This window comes from Denticeps clupeoides, chromosome 3 (assembly GCF_900700375.1).
Source record: "Denticeps clupeoides chromosome 3, fDenClu1.1, whole genome shotgun sequence".
Lineage (NCBI taxonomy): Eukaryota > Metazoa > Chordata > Actinopteri > Clupeiformes > Denticipitidae > Denticeps > Denticeps clupeoides.
Window position 1 is genome coordinate 34,230,711 of NC_041709.1, and position 18,768 is coordinate 34,249,478.

An 18,768-nucleotide genomic window follows, 5' to 3' on the forward strand; every position below is an offset into this window, starting at 1 on the left:
TTCAAACTCAGTTTGTTATCTATCCAAACCCCAAGGCTTTTTGCAGATGCCGTGGGTGTTAACAATAGCGATCCAATTTGAATTGAAAGGTTTTGCTGAGGAGAATTGTTGCCCGGAAAGATCAGAATCTCGGTTTTGGATAGGTTGAGTTGGAGGTGTCGCTCAGACATCCATGCCGATATGTCTGAGAGGCAGGCCGAAATTTTTGTTGCTATAGTAAACTAAATGTTAATTTGATTTGCAATTCTTTGCCACCATCATCAGGTTTTAATAATGAGAGAGATGCAAAAATGTATGATGAGGAGCTTTCAACGCACATTTCCTTTCCTTAATAGTTTAATGTTTGAAAGAAAACCTGGCTTTTAAAAAGCTGTACTTCTCAGGTCAGATTCTGTTGGACTCAAGCTATATTCTCTTGGGTTTGGGCCAGAGAAGAGGCTGCTCACTTAGATGCATGTTGAAAATTGATGTAGTCTACAGTCTACTGGGGATTTCGTGAACTATGTAATGATACCAGGGAATACATAAAAAATTCTCATGATTAGTATCTGAAAATAATTTTTTTACAACATTAGATGTACTCACTTTTGTCAGATACTACAAAAGTGAAGTGATTGTCACGTGATACACAGCAGCACAGCACACAGTGAAATTTGTCCTCTGCATTTAACCCATCACCCTGAGTGAACAGTGGCGGGGAGCAGTAGTGTGGGGATGGTGCTTTGCTCAGTGGCACCTTGGTGGATCTGGATTTGAACCAGCAACCTTCTGATTACGGGGCCGCTTCCTTAACCACTAGGCCACCACTGCCCTACTGTATTTACTAACGGTACTGTGCTAATTATATGAAATACTCACCTGATGTCTAATCAAAAAATTAACTTGGAAAAATTGAAAACACAAAGGAGGGTGCAAAAGAGTAAGAAAAAAACATGACATTAGCCGAAATCTATCAGTAATTAGACAGCAAGTCTTCATTAATATTCAATCCCAATCATAATCTAGAAGCACAACGAGTAAATTTCAATTACGTTTTACATTTAAGACACTCATGAGATGCCCTTATCCAGGGTGATCAGTAGTTACAGGGAAAGTCCCTCTGGGGAAACTCAGGGTTAAGTGTCTTGCTCAGGGACACAAAGGGTTCTGGTTCAAAGGCGAATGGGTCACCCACTAGGCTACTACCACCCTGAATTTCACCATAAACCAGCAACGGTCAGATGCTCCCCACAAGCATTCAGACAGAGAAGTGAAAGAATTATGAGAAAAGACCTGAATATGATCACTTCTAAAATTCTTACTGATATCCAGATCACTTAAAGCCCCTCCCATCTTTTTAACTCGACTCACCTGAATATTCTTCATCACCCGACTCTTCCTTCACAACAATTCCTGTTGGTTCCAGTATTTTACCGCAGTTCAGAGATGTGATGGTATCTGGTGATATTTCTGGTTTAACATGTGTGCTGCTCTGGTCTACACTCCTCAGATCAGCAGGTAACAAAGACAGACTGGGATCCATCTTGGGACCTTGGAATGAAGCAGAAGGTTCTTTCAACAATCATCTTATCACCAATAATCATTCTAGAATTATTTTCTGCAGGACACACAACATTCATAGTATTCCTAGTATTCCTATAAAACACAAACAGACAAAGCAGATTTCTGATATTACATAAAGACACACAGTCACCTTTATAAATAATTCCAAGGAGATTCCTCAGTTGCTGCTAATTTTACAGCGAGCACAACTTATTTAAATGTGATTGGTGATGTTGGAAATGTGTTGGATAAAGAACAGTGAAGAAAAAGTCTCCACATTTAAAGTGTGAATGATCCCAGACATCAGTATGAATGAGCATTTAGCTGCTAACGTGAAGCTACTTTAGCATAACTGTATCTGTTGCTATTAAACCTGTTCACCAGCCCGCTGGACACAAACTACTTACATTTAAGCTTTTTAAAAACCAATAAAAAGTGTCAGAAGAACATTTTGAAGTCTGACCCGAGTCTGTGTGTAGAGCGAGTTTAAATCAGCCCGCTCCTCCCTCACCAGACCGCCGCTTTAAACAGTCCAAATAACACGCATTTCTACATTTTATGTGGAATAAAATTACTTACCAATACGCAAAATCATAAAAACTCCAAAAACGGATCATTTATGTCAGCAGGTTGTCTCGCGCGTGCACTTGTTTGTGTTTTACTTGGTTTTCCTGCAGATGTAAACAGAAGCAGATTCGTCACACGGCAGCAGATTCGTCAATTTCAGAAAGCGACTCCAAGTGAGACAGGAAGCTCCGGAAAAGCTTCTACTTCATCTTGTACCTTAAGCTTATCGTTTAAAAAACGAAACGTATCCATTTTATAAATACTGTTTACAAAATGGACACATTACATAATCTGTGTGAAACAACCAACAGATATATATTTCTTGTAGACATATCAGTATTAAATATATTTTAATGTGTTTCTTCATCAAACAGAGACGAATGTAAACTTTTTATTTTATTAAACCAAGCACCAGGTGAAGACTGGAACCCCACAGAGACCATAGGTGGTAGTAGCCTAGTGGGTAACACACTCGCCTGTGAACCAGAAGACCCAGGTTGAAACTCCACTTACTACCATTGTGTCCATGAGCAAGACACTTTACCCTCAGTGTCTCCAGGGGGGACTGTCCCTGTAACTACTGATTGTAAGTCGCTCTGGATAAGGGAATCTGCTAAATGCTGAAAATGTAAATGAGTTGGAAAAATGGTTTGTGTCCGGATATTTAGTCGACTACAACATGGCTGATGTGGCGCCATGTATGACTGCTGAGGATGTTGTATTTCCTCTCCTGTCTGAGAACAGTGTCAGGTCTGCCATGGCTGAGTAGGATGTCATTGCTCTTAAACATATCAGACATACACAATGCACAGTATTACAGTGTTAATATTCACCTTTAGTGCGAACAGTGTTGCTTATCATCCTTCACTTCAGAGAAAGGCTAGCTAACCTAATTTCAAGCATGTTAATGAATGTATAAATGATCCAATCATGGTCTAAATATTTCCACATCCCAGACATTGCTTTTATTGTATGTGCAACCAAAACATAATGTTGTTTTAAGGTTTAAAATGCATAGGACACATTTTGTTGTGCACACCATGTGCTGTAAATCACAATGACCAATCACTTAATCTATGACATTCTGTAAAGTGAAAGTGAAGTGATTGTCACTTGTGATACACAACAGCACAGCACACGGTGCACACAGTGAAATTCGTCCTCTGCATTTAACCCATCACCTTGAGTGAGCAGTGGACAGCCATGACTGGGAGCAGTGTGTGGGGACGGTGCTTTACTCAGTGGCACCTCAGTGGCACCTTGGCGGATCGGGATTCGAATGGCAACCTTCTGATTGCGGGGCCTCTTCCTTAACCGCTAGGCCACCACTGCCATAAAAACAGAAAAGGCTCAAAGGCTCACAGACCCATTGTGAGACCATATGCTGATGCGGTTGGCCCTGGGTTCCTCCTATTGCAAGACTGCTGCTCACCAATGGTTAAATACAGAGGACATATTTTACCATGTCACCGTGTGCTGTGCTGTGCTGTAGTGGTGGCCTAGTGGTTAAGGAAGCGATCCGCCAAGGTGCCACTGAGCAAAGCACCGTCCCCACACACTGCTCACTCAGGGGATAATGATGAGATAAATGCAGAGGACAAATTTCACTGTGTGCACCGTGTGATGTGCTGCTGTGTATCACATGTGACAATCACTTTCCTTTCACAATACTAGACCTCATGTGGCTGGAGTGTGTCAGTGTCAGTATTGATGCTATGGACTGGCCCGCTAGTTCCCCAGACCTGTGGGGCAGTGGTAGCCTAGCGGTTGAGGAATCCCGATCTGCCAATCCCCGAACCCCCGAGGTGCCCCGAACCCCAGAGGTGCCACTGAGCAAAGTACCGTCCCAACACACTGCTCCACGGGTGCCTGTCATTGCTGCCCACTGCTCACCAAGGGTGATGGTTAAATACAAAGGACATATTTTACTGTGTCACCGTGTGCTGTGCTGCAGTGTATCACAATGACAATCACTTCACTTTGAATCCAACTGAAAGTAGAAAGAAAGTGAAGTGATTTGTCACATGTGATACACAGCACACAGTGCACACAGTGAAATTTGTCCTCTGCATTTAACCCATCACCCTGAGTGAGCAGTGGGCGGCCATGACAGGCACCCGGGGAGCAGTGTGTGGGGACGGTGCTTTGCTCAGTGGCACCTCAGTGGCACCTTGGCGGATCGGGATTCGAACCGGCAACCTTCTGAGTACGGGGCCGCTTCCTTTACCGCTAGACCACCACTGCCCCATGAGCATGTCCAACTGAGCACATCTGGTACATCATGTCTCGCTCAGATGCTTTATTCCAGGTCTGGAGGATGCTGGACCTGCTTTAGTCCAGGTCTGGGAGGAGATCCCTCAGAAGACCATCCGCCACCTCATCAGGAGCATGTCCAGGTGTTGTAGGGAGTTCATACAGGCATGTGGAGGCCACACACACTACTGAGCCTCATTTTGACTTGTTTTAAGGACATTACATCAAAGTTGGATCAGCCTGTAGTGTGTTTTACTTCTTCAATTTTGAGTGTGACTCCAAATCCAGACCTCCAGGAGTTGATACATTTGATTTCCATCTGTAATTTATGTGATTGTGTTGTCAGCACATTAAACTATGTAAAGAACAAAGTATTTAATTCATTCAGATCTAGGGTGTCTTATTTTTGTGTTCCCTATGTTCTTTTGAACAGTGTATATAATAGAGGTGTGAATCTTCACTGGTCTCATGCTTCAATTCAAGTACAATTATCAGTGCCTCGATATCGATGCATGCCATAAATTTTCTACATTGTTCACATGTTTTCAAATACATGCGTTAAGGTCTCATACTCCTGTGTGGATGCTTTGATTTGCTACAACGAGCAGAAAAATGTTTGTATTGTTCTCTTCCAAGATGGTTGCCTTAAAAAAATATAAAATTCCCTGCTGTGACAGAAGGTAAAGAATTGAACTGACAATATTGATCTACTGTAATACAAAAAAACAGTGAATAAGTAAACGCCAGTGAATATTGTGAATATTGTATGTAAAAAGGTACCAATGTTACAGAGAAAACCAAAATCAGAGACAGAAGGAAAAGATAGAAAAAGACAGTACAGCCGGAAACAAGCTTCAGAGACATCACCTGATCCAGGAGAAAATGAGAGGAGAGAAAAGACTCGAAAACCAGAAAATCGAAAGACAGGAAAGACAGCTGAGAAAAAAGTGCACTCCCCCACACGTGAACAGATCTTTAAACACCTGGCCTACAGGAAGCTGTCACAGACCAATCAGTACCTGTTGTTTCTGACGTTACGCCCCCAGTGCCTACCATCTGGGGAAGACAAAGAGAGTAGGCGGTCCCGACCGCCGGCACCTCGCACATTTAGCTCGGGGGAGGGCCGTCAAATGTTGCAATGACGTTCGACAAAGACATGCAAAAACGGAGGTCTTGAATCTCCACGCACAACAAAGGCACAGAAATGTCATGGCTCTGCGACGTCCCATCTTACATGACCACAGGCTTGGCCCTGTAGCATTCGTGCCACCTCTGCCACGCCCCCAGCGGTCGACGTCTCCCATGTATTAGTGTGTGTTCTTCCGGGGCTCACTAGCACCCTGAATATTCCCACCTGTTCTTCATCACAGGTGAGTGTTGGTAATCACGGGTGCTTAGCGGGGTAATGACTTCTGATCAGTGATTGGTTAGTTTAGCGGTAATGGGTCTGTCCACTCCTCTTTATAACCAGACGGTCCCTCTAGTCCTGCTTTCGGTCTCCCTCACACAACCTGAGTTCCTCACCGCACCGCATGCTGTCCTTAAAAGGCAGTGACTGTGAACCCCACGGTAGGACAGGAACTCAACTCTCCCCTCTAGTCTCACTACAGCTCCTGGAGACACCGGTTCGAGGCCTGGGAAGGACAAGGGCGATCTTTGGCTCTCACGCTGACGGCCTCGCTGAGGATCCTGCAACAAGACCTCTTGAGGAGAGGCGTGGCACTACAAGAAAGGACATTTTAGTTGTTTCATTTTTTCCTGAGTTGAAAATAAATACGGCATTCTCATTTTTCAACCTGCGTCCTCCATTCATCACCTGAGCTAGAGGGGAATGTGACAGGCCCGTTTAAGTTGTTGCCTAGAAACTGGAATAAGATGGTCCAGGCAGTGATCAGAATGTCCCAGAGCTGCCCGGGGGACAGAGCGATATGCATGTAACTGTGGTCCAGTGTGGTTTATTCCCAGGTGGGGTACTCAATGTGTTGTCTGTATTTTGGAAGTTCATGATTCAGTTGTTCTCTGTTGAAGTCCCCAAGGACAATAAAAAGAGAATGGGAATTTCCTTTCCATGGTGGTGATCTGGTCAGCCAGCGTGCACAATGCGTCGTTCGCGTTGGCCTGAGGAGGAACGTAAACTCCGACCAGAAGAAAGGAAGAAAACTCCCGTGGTGAATAAAACAGTTTGCAGTGGATGAAAAAATGTCCTCTTCTCTTAGTTCTCTATTCAATTGCTGCACAATGTATCAGGTAGCCAGGGAGCAAGAGGAGAAGTACTTAAGATAATTCTCTCCCTGTATTATGTATCCCAGTTCTGCCCTTAATTATTACGGTTTGTGTAAACTACTAGAATGACATTTTAAACACAACATTATGTGTTAAAAAATAACAACCTTTTTCACAGAACAAAGACACACACAACCAGCACTTCATTTTCTGTGCATCTAACAGAAAAATTCAGAATTATCTAATTCTAAGCAAATACTCAAATGCAAAGATTAAATCCTTTGATCAGGTTATAAAATGCAATGATATATATTTTTAAGTAAGATATATGTTGCTTTGGCAAAAAGTGAGAGAGTTAGTGGCCATCTTCAGTAGTAAGGAGTAGAATGAGTCAGAGGTTGGATGATGAAAAGGTGCAGGAAGCTACACATGAAGGTGAGACAGAGGGAAGGCTACATCAACTGAAAGAAGGACGGTGGCCAGTCTGAGAGTGAAAGTGAAGTGATTGTCATTGTGATACACTGCACTGCGTCCTCTACTTTTAACAATCACCCTTGGTGAGAAGTGGGGAGCAGCGTGTGGGGACAGATCGGGATTCGGACTGACAACCTTCCTTAACTGATGGGCCACCACTGCCCCACAGAGATGTGAAGTGGAGGGGAAGAGAGATCGATAGTTGGAGAAGGACAACTGAAGACCAAGTCCAGGACATTCCCTCCTTTGTGCGTGGCAGAGCTGCTGCTGTCGGCCAAGGAGAAAGAGTGTAGAAGGTAAAGAAGGCAAGAGGATTGGAGGACTGTCCCCAAGGACAGTCAGATGGGTGTCTATATGAAAATTGTTAAGTAGTGTGTCCAATTCATCAATAAAAGAGAGGGCGATATATGACAATGTGAAGAAGGTTCACAGGAGAAAAAAAATGAGAATTTATGGAACTCCAAGGAAGAGATATTAAGGTGAGAAAGAGGCGTGAAAGAGCAATTTGAGGATAGTAAGAGGCCAGCACCCAAACCTCTCCCAGAGTGTGGGAGAAAGCATAGGCAGAGGACAGAGCAGCAGCTGTAGCTGTACACTGATGGGATATCCAAGGATATATAAGTCAGGAGAGTGGACAGTAGTGAGAGAGATGAAGTCAGAATTTTTTACAGCAGACTAGTAGTTCCAGAGCCAACCTGCCACTCTTGTTTTTTCGAAGAAGATGCAATAGGAGGTAAATGAGGTTGCTGGCACTACAGCTCTTGCCCCTGGCACTACAGCTCTTGCCCCTTTTTCCTAAGTCTGTAAGAGATGGTTTCTGGGATAGGTAATAGGCAATACAAACAGGGACTCAATTTTCAACATGTCAGCGACCTCAAACCTACCAGTGCCCAATCAATGTACAGTGGAGGAAATAATTATTTGACCACCTCGCTGATTTTGTAAGTTTGTCCAATGACAAAGAAATGAAAAGTCTCAGAACAGTATAATTTTAATGGTAGGTTTATTTTAACAGTGACAGATAGCACATCAAAAGGAAAATTGAAAAAATAACTTTAAATAAAAGATAGAAACTGATTTGCATTTAATTGAGTGAAATAAGAATTTGAACCCTCTAACAAAAAAAGACTTAATACTTAGTGGCAAAACCCTTGTTTGCAAGCACGGAGGTCAAAAGTTTCTTGTAATTGATGACCAAGTTTGCACACATTTTAGGATGAATTTTGGTCCACTCCTCTTTTTGGTCCACTCCTCTTTGTAGATCATCTCTAAATCACTAAGGTTTCGAGGCTGTCTCTGTGCAACTTTGAGCTTCAGCTCCCTCTATAGGTTTTCTATTGGATTAAGGTCAGGAGACTGACTAGGCCACTCCATGACCTTAATGTGCTTCTTCTTGAGCCACTCCTTTGTTGCCTTTGCTGTATGTTTTGGGTCATTGTCGTGCTGGAACACCCATCCACGACCCATTTTCAATTTCCTGGCAGATGGAAGGAGGTTGTCGCTCAGGATTTTACGATACGTGGCTCCGTCCATTTTCCCGTTGATGCGGTGAAGTTGTCCTGTGCCCTTAGCAGAAAGACACCCCCAAAGCAAAATGTTTCCACCTCCATGCTTGACAGTGGGGACGGTGTTTTGAGGGTCATAGGCAGCATTTTTCTTCCTCCAAACACGGCGAGTTGAGTTAATGCCAAAGAGCTCAATTTTGGTCTCATCTGACCACAGCACCTTCTCCCAGTCACTCTCTGAATCATTCAGGTGTTCATTGGCAAACTTCAGACGGGCCTGCACATGTGCCTAGGGATGTCACGATTAAGCGCGATGAAAAATGGCACGGTTAATTAATCGTAAAGGCTCCTCAACACCGTGTTTCTGTTGGCGCTCTTAAAAACGTAGATTATGACAATGCTATCAACAGCTTGGTGGCACTCGCCTGGAACAAAAACGTTTTACCACCAGGGGTGCACTTGCGCTAGAAACACAGACAGTACAATCAGCGCATGACGCCTCACTTGACTGCGTTAAACAATGGCAGAGACAAAAGCTGAAAACACTTTATTTCCGCCAAAAAAGCGATTGAAGTCTGCCATATGGGAGTTTTTTGGATACCCCAAGAATACAGAGGGTCACATTCAAGACGATGGGTCACCCACATGCAAAACGTGCCACAAGAAAGTTTCGGCAAAAGGAGGTAATACCTCGAACATGACTCAGCACCTGCGGGATCATCATCCAGCTTTATACGCCCAAGTAAAGGTAATACAAAATAACTGATTGAAACTGTTAGTAGCGAGTTATTTAATGAGTTGGAGGGAATTAAATATAAATGTGTCACATTTCACTAGGGGTGGGGTAAAAAAAAACAATTCTTAGATGCATCGTAACTCGGGAATGCGCCCGGACATTCAGCAGCAGGAGGAGCACCATGGCATGTTGCACCATGTTGTCCAGGAGTTAGCCAACACTTTAGTCCAGGTCTGGAAGGAGATCCCTCAGTCATCTCATTAGAAGTATGCCCAGGCGTTGTAGGGAGATCATACAGGCATGTGAAGGCCACATACTATACTGAGCCTCATTTTGACTTTCAGACTGTAGTGTGTTTTTAAATTTTTATTTCAACTCTTTCTTCACATCAATTCTTGTTGGTTCCAGTGTTTTACCACAATGTATGGATGTGATGATATCTGATTTCTTCAGTTCAACAACTGCAATGCACCTGTAGAGCTTTTCATCAGTATGTTCAAGTTGACGACATTTGAGTTGACCCAATGTTGTTAAGTATTTAGAGCGAAGAATGCGCTGGTAGAGATTTGCTGTATGTGTCCTCTGTATGTGTTTTTTAAGGTGTGGTGCTTGTGCAAAACTCTTCCCACATTCAACACATTGGTAGGGCTTTTCGCTTGCATGTGTCCTCATGTGCATAATAAGATATGACACTTGTGCAAAACTCTTCCCACATTGCACACACTGGTAAGGCTTTTCACTCGTATGTGTACTCATGTGTTTTACAAGGGATGACGTTTGTGCAAAACTCTTCCCACATTGTACACACCGGTAGGGCTTTTCTCCAGTATGTGTCCGTATGTGTGTTGTAAGGGTGCCTGCTCGTGCAAAACTCTTCCCACATTGTACACACTGGTAAGGCTTCTCTCCAGTATGTATCTTTTTGTGTCTTCTAAGTTGTGATGCCCATGTAAAACTCTTCCCACATTGTTCGCACTGGTAAGGCTTCTCTCCAGTATGTATCTTTTTGTGTCTTCTAAATTGTGATGCTTGTGTAAAACTCTTCCCACACTCTTCACACTGGTAAGGCTTCTCTTTAGAATAGTTTCTCTGTTGTGTTTCAAGGATCTTCACTTGTCTTAAACTGTTGTCATACTTGTTGAACTGTTGTAGCTTTTCTTCAGTTTTCTCTTCAGCAAATTTGCTTTCCTGATCTGTAAACACATAATTTAACACAAGCAAAGACATGCTTGAACATGATTATTGAAACGACAACCTCTTATATTTACATAGAATTTGGGAATAATAAAACACACATACATAAATAAACAATAGTAATTATGAAAAGGATAAAAAAAAAGTGAAAGTGAAGTAATTGTCATCAGAGAAAGCACACGGAGACACAACGAAATGTGTCCTCTGTATTTAACCATCACCCTTGCTGTGCAGTGGGCAGTGTTGGGGAGTAACGGAATACATGTACCGGCGTTAACTATTTAGAATACAAAATATGAGTAAATGTATTTCATTACAGTTACCGTTTAAATGAGTACTAATCAGAATACAGTTACTTTTTTTTAAATAAATGGATTGCACAGCGGTCTTTTCCTATTTCATATGTTAGGCTATCCCCTCTCTATCTCCTCTCTAATTGGACCACGCATAACACAGGTGTTCTGTCGAAAATGCTGCCTATCGAGTTGTGCTACCTAGCGGATCTGCGCATGTGCAGTCCCTCTAGTTTGTGCTTTGTTTCAGCGCCCATAGATCCAGGCTACCCCTGAAGTTGTAAATAAATATGATTTAATTCACTATTACACCATGATCTTTATACTCTTACAGTGCACATGGAGTGTGTGTAAGGTGACACGCCATCACCCGTTTAACCTCGCCGAGGGTTTGAGGAGGGACCGCTCCAAACAGAACAGAGACCGCTGTAATTGGAGCATCAAGAGTATTCAGAATACGTTACTCACATTGAGTAACTTAACAGAAAACGTTACAAACTACATTTTTAGGGCATGTATTCTGTAATCGGTAACAGAATACATTTTAAAGTTACCTTCCCAACACCGGCAGTGGGCACCATGGCAGGCGCCCGGGGAGTGTTGGGGCGGACGGTGCTTTGCTCAGTGGCACCTCGGTTGCTTGGGATTTGAACCCACAACTTTCTGATTACGGTTCCGCTTCCTTACCTGCTAGGCCACCACTGCTCCGTAAAACTTTGAATGCACCATGTATCAAAAAGATTATTAATCTAATGCCACATGAATAGAAACGGTTAAAATGTCTGGAACGGAATACATGCATATATATTTTATGACGTTTCAGAGAGCAGTTGTGCAAAACAGGAATTGTGGGAAGGACACTTATTAACAATTCTGGTCCTATTCCTCCTTTCTTTGGCCCAGTCCAGATGAGAACGATTTTCTTTAAAACAGTGTCTAAAAAAACTTGCAACCACATGTCGAGAGAGGATTTCTTATAGTTACTTTATGAGGTTGTTCAACCGCTGCAGCAGTTCCACCAACCTGTTATCTGCCATTGTTTTATGTATGCTATGTTTTGGGTTATGGGTCACATTAGAGGTTGGGCTAATTGTCAGGGACGCACAGGATAACAAATGTCGCAAAACATCTGGCAAACCCAGTTGCGGAGATAAGCAAAAGAGCAGCCCTTTAATCTGCAGTGCGCTAGGGTGGCAAGAAGCCAGAGAAGAGAAAAGGGATGAAGTAGATTTACATTTACAGCATTTATCAGACCCCCTTATCCAGAGCGACTTACAATCAGTAATTAGATCTGTCATACTTACTGTGGGAGTAACTATGACCGTCTTAAATCATGACTGTAGTGTCTTGTGAGGAATGGCAAATCAGCCTCCCCACTGGGAGATGAGATATGTCTACTGAGTCTCCTAACATCCCTAGGACGAAGGCCAATGACCAAGGAACCATGACGAAGGGTGGACTTCGACCACCACTTGCAGTCAGATTCAAAATTAAGACCCGGACTCAATGTACGGAGAACGTGTGGTGGCAGTGGATCATCAGGTGGTGATCAAATTAATGACCTTTGTAAACTCAACAATCAGGCCAGAGTTGAATGAGGTCATGCTGACACCACAGCCTGTTAATGCAGAGGACAGATTGAAGAGGGCACAAGCTACTCTGGTATCTAGGAAGAGGTGGAAGATGTTAAACCCAGCCTAGAGAATACCTGTAAGTCTATCAGGGCCAAAATGGAGGTAGACATCCATGGCCAAAGTCCAGCGCTAAACCCCAATGAGTGTGGGCGGACCAATACCAACAGCCACTCAATTTTTTGCCACATCTCTAAGTATAGGGGTGTGGTCAAGCACTTGGATAAGAGTTGCATAAAGTTTGTCTGTTGACCCTGTGAATACCGGTTCAGAACCAAGGCTGAACCGGTTGATACAGCACAGAAGGCACGCACACAAACAAGTGAAAAATTAGGAAAGGTTGGCAAGACACAAGGGACTTGGAGGGGTGGTGAAGGGAACTAGGCTGTTGCACTCTGAGGAAATCGAATTCCTGATTAAACTGGAGACTGTGTTTGAAGCTAGTAAAATACAGGTTGCTGGTTCCTACACCAAGCTGTTAAAGTGCCACTGAGCAAGGTACAGTCCACTGCTCCCCGGGCGCCTGTCATGGCTGCCCTCTGCTCACCAAGAGTGATAGAGTGAGGCATGCATGATTAAAAAAATCTTGCCTAGCACTGCAATGGCTGTGATGGGCACATTAACCAGCAATTAGCAAAATTATTTTAAAGTGTGTATACTTAGTAGCAGTAACAATTACTAATAGTAATACTTCACCCAATATAAAACACTGGTAGTGAGAATGAAGAGAAGACAGCCTCACTGCTGCTAACTAACTTCCCTGGTGGTCTAGTGGTTAGGATTCGGCCGCCACGGCCCAGGTTCAATTCCCGGTCAGGGAACTTCCGTTCAGGGCAAGTGGTTAAGGAAACGGCCCTGTAATCAGAAGGTTGCTAGTTTGAAATCCCGATCCGCCAAGTTGCCACTGAGCAAAGTACCGTCCCCACACACTGCTCCCCGGCTGCCTGTCATGGCTGCCCACTGCTCACTAAGGGTGATGGTTAAATTTCTGTCAAATTTCGTAGTGTGCACAGTGTGATGTGTTGTGTATCATAATGACAATCACTTCACTTTCTCACTGTATTAAAAAAATGTATATACTAAAAGATCATAAGGCCTTGTCCACATTGACATTTGAAATAAACACCCTCTGAACACCATGCTTGTTTTTGCTGCATTTTGTAGCTGCCTTTGGAGTTTCACTGGTGTTTGCATGATGTAGTTTAACACTCGTCGTTGTTCAACGTTGCATGCAGCATTTATTTGACACCATCCAAACATGCAGCTGACCGAACACTGGATGCTTTGATGCCATGTGGATGGTTTGATTTGCTCAAATCAGTAGAGAAACAATTTTGTCTGCACTCACCAGATGCCACAAACGGCAGATTCAAATATCCATGTGAAGGAGGCCTTAATCAAACCCTGAACTAGGGAACCTATGGGATGTATATAGAAGGCCTTGTGTAAAGAATATTTTTGAATGTATAAAATGCTGTATTGCAGCATTACAGCCTGGGGGAAACGTGTTTTTGCCTGTAAGAAAATTCATAATTAAGAGAAAGTCACCCGCTATTCGAAATGCTTAAATTTTATTTCACTCACCTGAATGAATCACATCATCCAATTCCTGCTTCTCATCCTTTATGGTTACTTCCACTGTTTCAACACAATCCACAGATGTTACATCTAACTTCTTCAATTTCATTTCAGTATGTAAACTTTGATGATTTTTGAGTCGACCAAGTGTTCTAAAGAACTTAAAGCAAAGAGTGCACTGGTAGAGATATGCGGTATGTGTCCTATGGTGTCTTCTAAGTGGTGATAGACTTGAAAAGCTCTTCCCACATTGAACACACTGGTAGGGCTTCTCCCCAGTATGTGTCCGCTTGTGTATTTTAAGGTATGATGCTTCTGCAAAACTCTTCCCACATTGTACACACTGGTATGGCTTTTCTCCAGTGTGTATCTTTTTGTGTCGTATAAGGTGTGATGCTAGTGTAAAACTCTTCCCACAGTGTACACACTTGTAGGGCTTCTCTCCAGTATGTATCTTTTTGTGTCTTGTAAGAAATGATGCTTCAGCAAAACTTTTCCCACAGTGTACACACTGGTATGGCTTTTCTCCAGTGTGTATCTTTTTGTGTCGTATAAGGTGTGATGCAGCTGTAAAACTCTTCCCACAGTGTACACACTTGTAGGGCTTCTCTCCAGTATGTAGCTTTTTGTGTCTTTTAAGGGATCCTGTTTCTGTAAAACTCTTCCCACATTGTACACACTGGTAGGGCTTCTCTCCAGTATGTACCCTCCTGTGTAATTTAAGGGTTCCTGCTTGTGTAAAACTCTTCCCACATTGAACACATTGGTAGGGATTCTCCCCAGTATGTATCCTTTTGTGTATTTTAAGGGCTCTTGCTTTTATAAAACTCTTCCCACACTGTTCACACTGGTAGGGCTTTTCTCCAGTATGTATCCTTTTGTGTGTTTTAAAGTCTGAAGGTCGTGTAAAACTCTTCCCACACTCTTCACACTGGTAAGGGTTCTGTTTAGAATTTTTTGTCTGCCATGTTCCAAGGATCTTCAATTGTCTTAAATTGTAGTCACAGTTGTTGAACTGGTGAAACTTTTCTTCAGTTTCCTCTTTACATCTTTGATCAGTGAAGCTGCTTTCATGTTCTGCAAAAACAAAAATTTAAAGCAATCAAAGAAATGTTTGAACCTGACCAGTCAAATTACATGACATGACAAGGGAGATCAAACAAATAAAACTGAATCCGTTGTAAATGTAGAATATCAAACAATTCACCGATAATGACCGCTGCAGCCCCCTGTACATTTAATGAATAATGTCCTACTGTGGGGAGGAGACTATTATTCTGTTATGTTTATGGCCTGTTCTCTGTACTTATAACGATTATACAAACTTACATTTACAGCATTTGTCAGACGCCCTTGTCCAGAGAGGGACAAGGAATGTAGAAGAGGGGGTGTGAATTTGGGATGGTAATATAAAAAATATGCATAATATGCATTCTGTATATGTTGTATAGGTCAGATGTCCCTCAGGGGTAGAAATGCTAGAAGGAAGTTAGAGTCATGGGATTTTCTAGGGACTGAATGAGTCAGTGCTGATAGGTGAGAACGGATCCATCTGATAAAAGATTGGTGATGTGAGCTGAGAAGAAAACTTGGTTGTCTACAGCTACTCCAAGGTTGTGTGGAGATGCAGGAGTGATCTACCAGTTGCTCAGGTAGAGAGGAAGATCCTGAAAAAAATTGACAACAAACTGAGTCTGAACAATCACGTTTCTGCGATCTCCAGATCCTACAGGTTCACTCTCTACAACATTTGCAAGATTAGGCCTTTTCTTTCACAACAGGCTACGCAGCTCCTTGTCCAGGCAATGGTCATCTCTAAACTCGACTATTGTAACTCTCTCCTGGCTGGAGCCTCTGCAGTCACCATAAAACCACTCCAGATGGTCCAAAATGTGGCAGCCCAGCTCATCTGCAATCAGCCAAAATACACCCATGTCACACCTCTTCTCACCTCTCTCCACTGGCTCCCGGTAGCTGCTCGCATTTAGTTCAAATCCTTGATGCTTGCCTACAGGGGCTGTAAATGGAAATGCACCCTCTTATATCAACACACTACTAGCTACCTACACTCCTGCATGCCCTCTCAGATCTGCAAATGAAATGAGACTGAAAATTCCCTTTTCACAGGGTCTCCGATCCCAATCAACTCAATTCTCCTTTGTTGTCCCTGGCTAATGGAAGACCTTGCCCTGCTCCATTTGACTCCATTTTGACTACCACCTTTAAGAAGCAGATGAAAACCCACTTGTTCAAAAAGTAGTTCAGACGAGTCTAACACTAACACACGCGCACACACACACAGCACAAAATAAAAATAAATAAATATATTTGTCTAGCACTTAAAAATTCCCTAGCATGTTTTGTAACTCAAAATCTATAGAAACTGAGAATTGCTGGTGTCTTCCTCTTGTAAGTCACTTTGGATAAAAGTGCCTGCTAAGTAAAGTAGCGACCATAGGAGCTATATGGTCTGGAGCACTTGGTGCCCCTGGCACCAAGTGCCATGACAAATTCATCTTAGGTAAAGCGCGAGACAAAGAACGGTTCAGAAGACCTTTCATGCAAAAAAACAACAAAGAGTCAGTGTACCTGGCATAGAAGGTTACCGGGGTCCCACCTGGGGTTGGGGTACATGAGCAAGCACCTGGTGGCCGGGCTTTCGCCCATGGGGCCCGGCTGGGCTCAGCCCAAACTGGATTCATAGGCTCATCAAACTGTGGACCCACCACCCACAGGAGGAACGTGAAGAATCCAGTGCAATGTGTATCGGGTGGCAGACCAAAGCAGGAGCTTTGATGGTCTGATCCCTGGAGAAGGAAATTGGCTATTGGGACATGGAACGTTACCTCTTTGGCGGGGAAGGAGCTGGAGCTTGTGGAAGAGGTTGAGTGGTACTGGCTAGATATAGTCAGACTCACCTCGACACATAACATTGGCTCTGGAACCCAAGTCCTTGAGAGAGGTTGGACACTCTCCTTTGCTGGATTTGCTCCAGGTAGCTTCACTGTGCATTCAGGACGGAGAAAGGTTTCTGACTGTTGTTTGCACTTATGCGTCAAATAGCAGTTCAGAGTAGCCACCCTTTTTGGAGTCCCTGGGACAAGTGCTAGATGGTGCTCTGACTGGGGACTCCATTGTCCTGCTGGGGGACTTTAACGTTCACGTGGGCAATGACAGCATGACCTGGAGGTAAGGCCCGCCAGATCTAAACTCGAGTGGTGTTTCGTTATTCGACTTCTGTGCAAGCCAGTTTGGCCATAATGAACACCACGTTCGAACATAAGGATGCCCATCGGTACACTTGGTACCAGGGCAGCCTAGGTTGCAGGTCAATGATTGACTTTGTAGTCGTATCATCTGACCTGCGGCCATTTGTTTTGGACACTCGGGTGAAGAGAGGAGCAGAGCTGTCAACTGATCACCACCTGGTGGTGAGTTGGATCAGATGGCAGGGGAAGATGCCACGAAGACCTGGCAGACCCAAACGTATAGTGAGGGTCTGCTGGAAAGGCCTGGCAAAAGAACCCGTCAATATGGCCTTTAATTCCCACCTCCGGCAGAGCTTTGACCGCATCCCGAGAGCAGTGGGAGACATTGAGTCTGAATGGACTTTGTTCCGCTCTGTAATTGTTAACGTGGCTGTTGCTAGCTGTGGGGCATGGCTGGTTGGTATCCTAGTGGGTAACACACTTGTCTATGAACCAGAAGACCCAGATTCAAATCCCACTTACTACCATTGTGTCCCTAAGTTGCTTCAGGGGGACTGTCCCTGTAACTACTGATTGTAAGTCGCTCTGGATAAGGGCGTCTGGTAAATGCTGTAAATGTAAAAGGTCTCCAAAAGCAGCAGACAGGTGCTGGACGGCCAAGCGAGGTGCAGCAGTGGCAGTCACTGAGGCAAAATCTCGGGTGTGGGATGAGTTCGGTGAGGCCATGGAGAAAGACTATCGATCGGCTCCAAAGAGGTTCTGGCAAACCATCCGGCACCTCAGGAGTGGAAGACAACAAAGAGTGGGGAGCTGCTGACGTCAACTGGGGCTATAGTCAAGGGGTGGAATGAATACTTTGATGAGTATTCATCACATTCCGATGAGGAACCAGAGCTGGGATGCCTGGGTGTGGACGGTCCAATCTCAGGGGCAGAAGTTGCTGAGGTAGTCAAACAGCTACACAGCGGATCCCCGGGGGTGGATTAGATCAGTCCTGGGTTCTCATGGCTATGGATGTTGTAGGGTGATCATGGTTGACACGTCTCTGCAACATTGCGTGGACATTGGGGGCAGTTCCGGTAGAGTGGCAGACTGGGGTGGTGGTCCCCGTTTTTAAGAAGGCTGACCAGAGGGTGTGTTCCATCTATAGGGGGATCACACACCTCAGCCTCCATGCAAAGGTCTACTCCAAGGTACTGGAGAGGAGGGTCCGATCAATAGTTCAATCTGGGATTGAGGAGGAGCAATGTGGTTTTCGTCCTGGCCATAGAACTGTGGACCAGCTTTTTACCCTTATTGGGGTGATGGAGGGGGCATGTAAGTTTGCCCAAACAATCCACATGTGTTTTGTGGATTTGAAGAAGGCTTATGACCATGTCCCCAAGGACACCCTATGGGGGGGCGCTCCAGGAGTATGGGGTGGATGGCCTTTTGTTAAGGGCCATTCAGTCCCTGTACCAGAGGAGCGTGAGTTTGGTCTGCATAGCCGGCAGTAGGTTGGACTCCGCTAGGGCTGCCCTTTTGTCACCGGAATTTCTAGGCGCAGCCATGGTGTGGAGGGTG

General features: G+C 44.0%; 2 protein-coding genes across 2 annotated transcripts in view; both read right to left on the reverse strand.

Moving 5' to 3' along the window:
- Nucleotides 1–1,399, reverse strand: part of LOC114785632 (zinc finger protein 493-like) — a 32,498-nt gene extending 31,099 nt beyond the window's left edge. The window contains exon 1 of the mRNA XM_028972069.1: nucleotides 1,351–1,399. The gene's annotated coding sequence lies outside the window, so the exon portion shown is untranslated. The remainder of the gene's footprint in view (nucleotides 1–1,350) is intronic.
- LOC114785464 (zinc finger protein 493-like) overlaps nucleotides 1–18,768 on the reverse strand; it is a 478,845-nt gene that overhangs the window by 410,836 nt on the left and 49,241 nt on the right. The gene's annotated exons all lie outside the window — the stretch shown is intronic.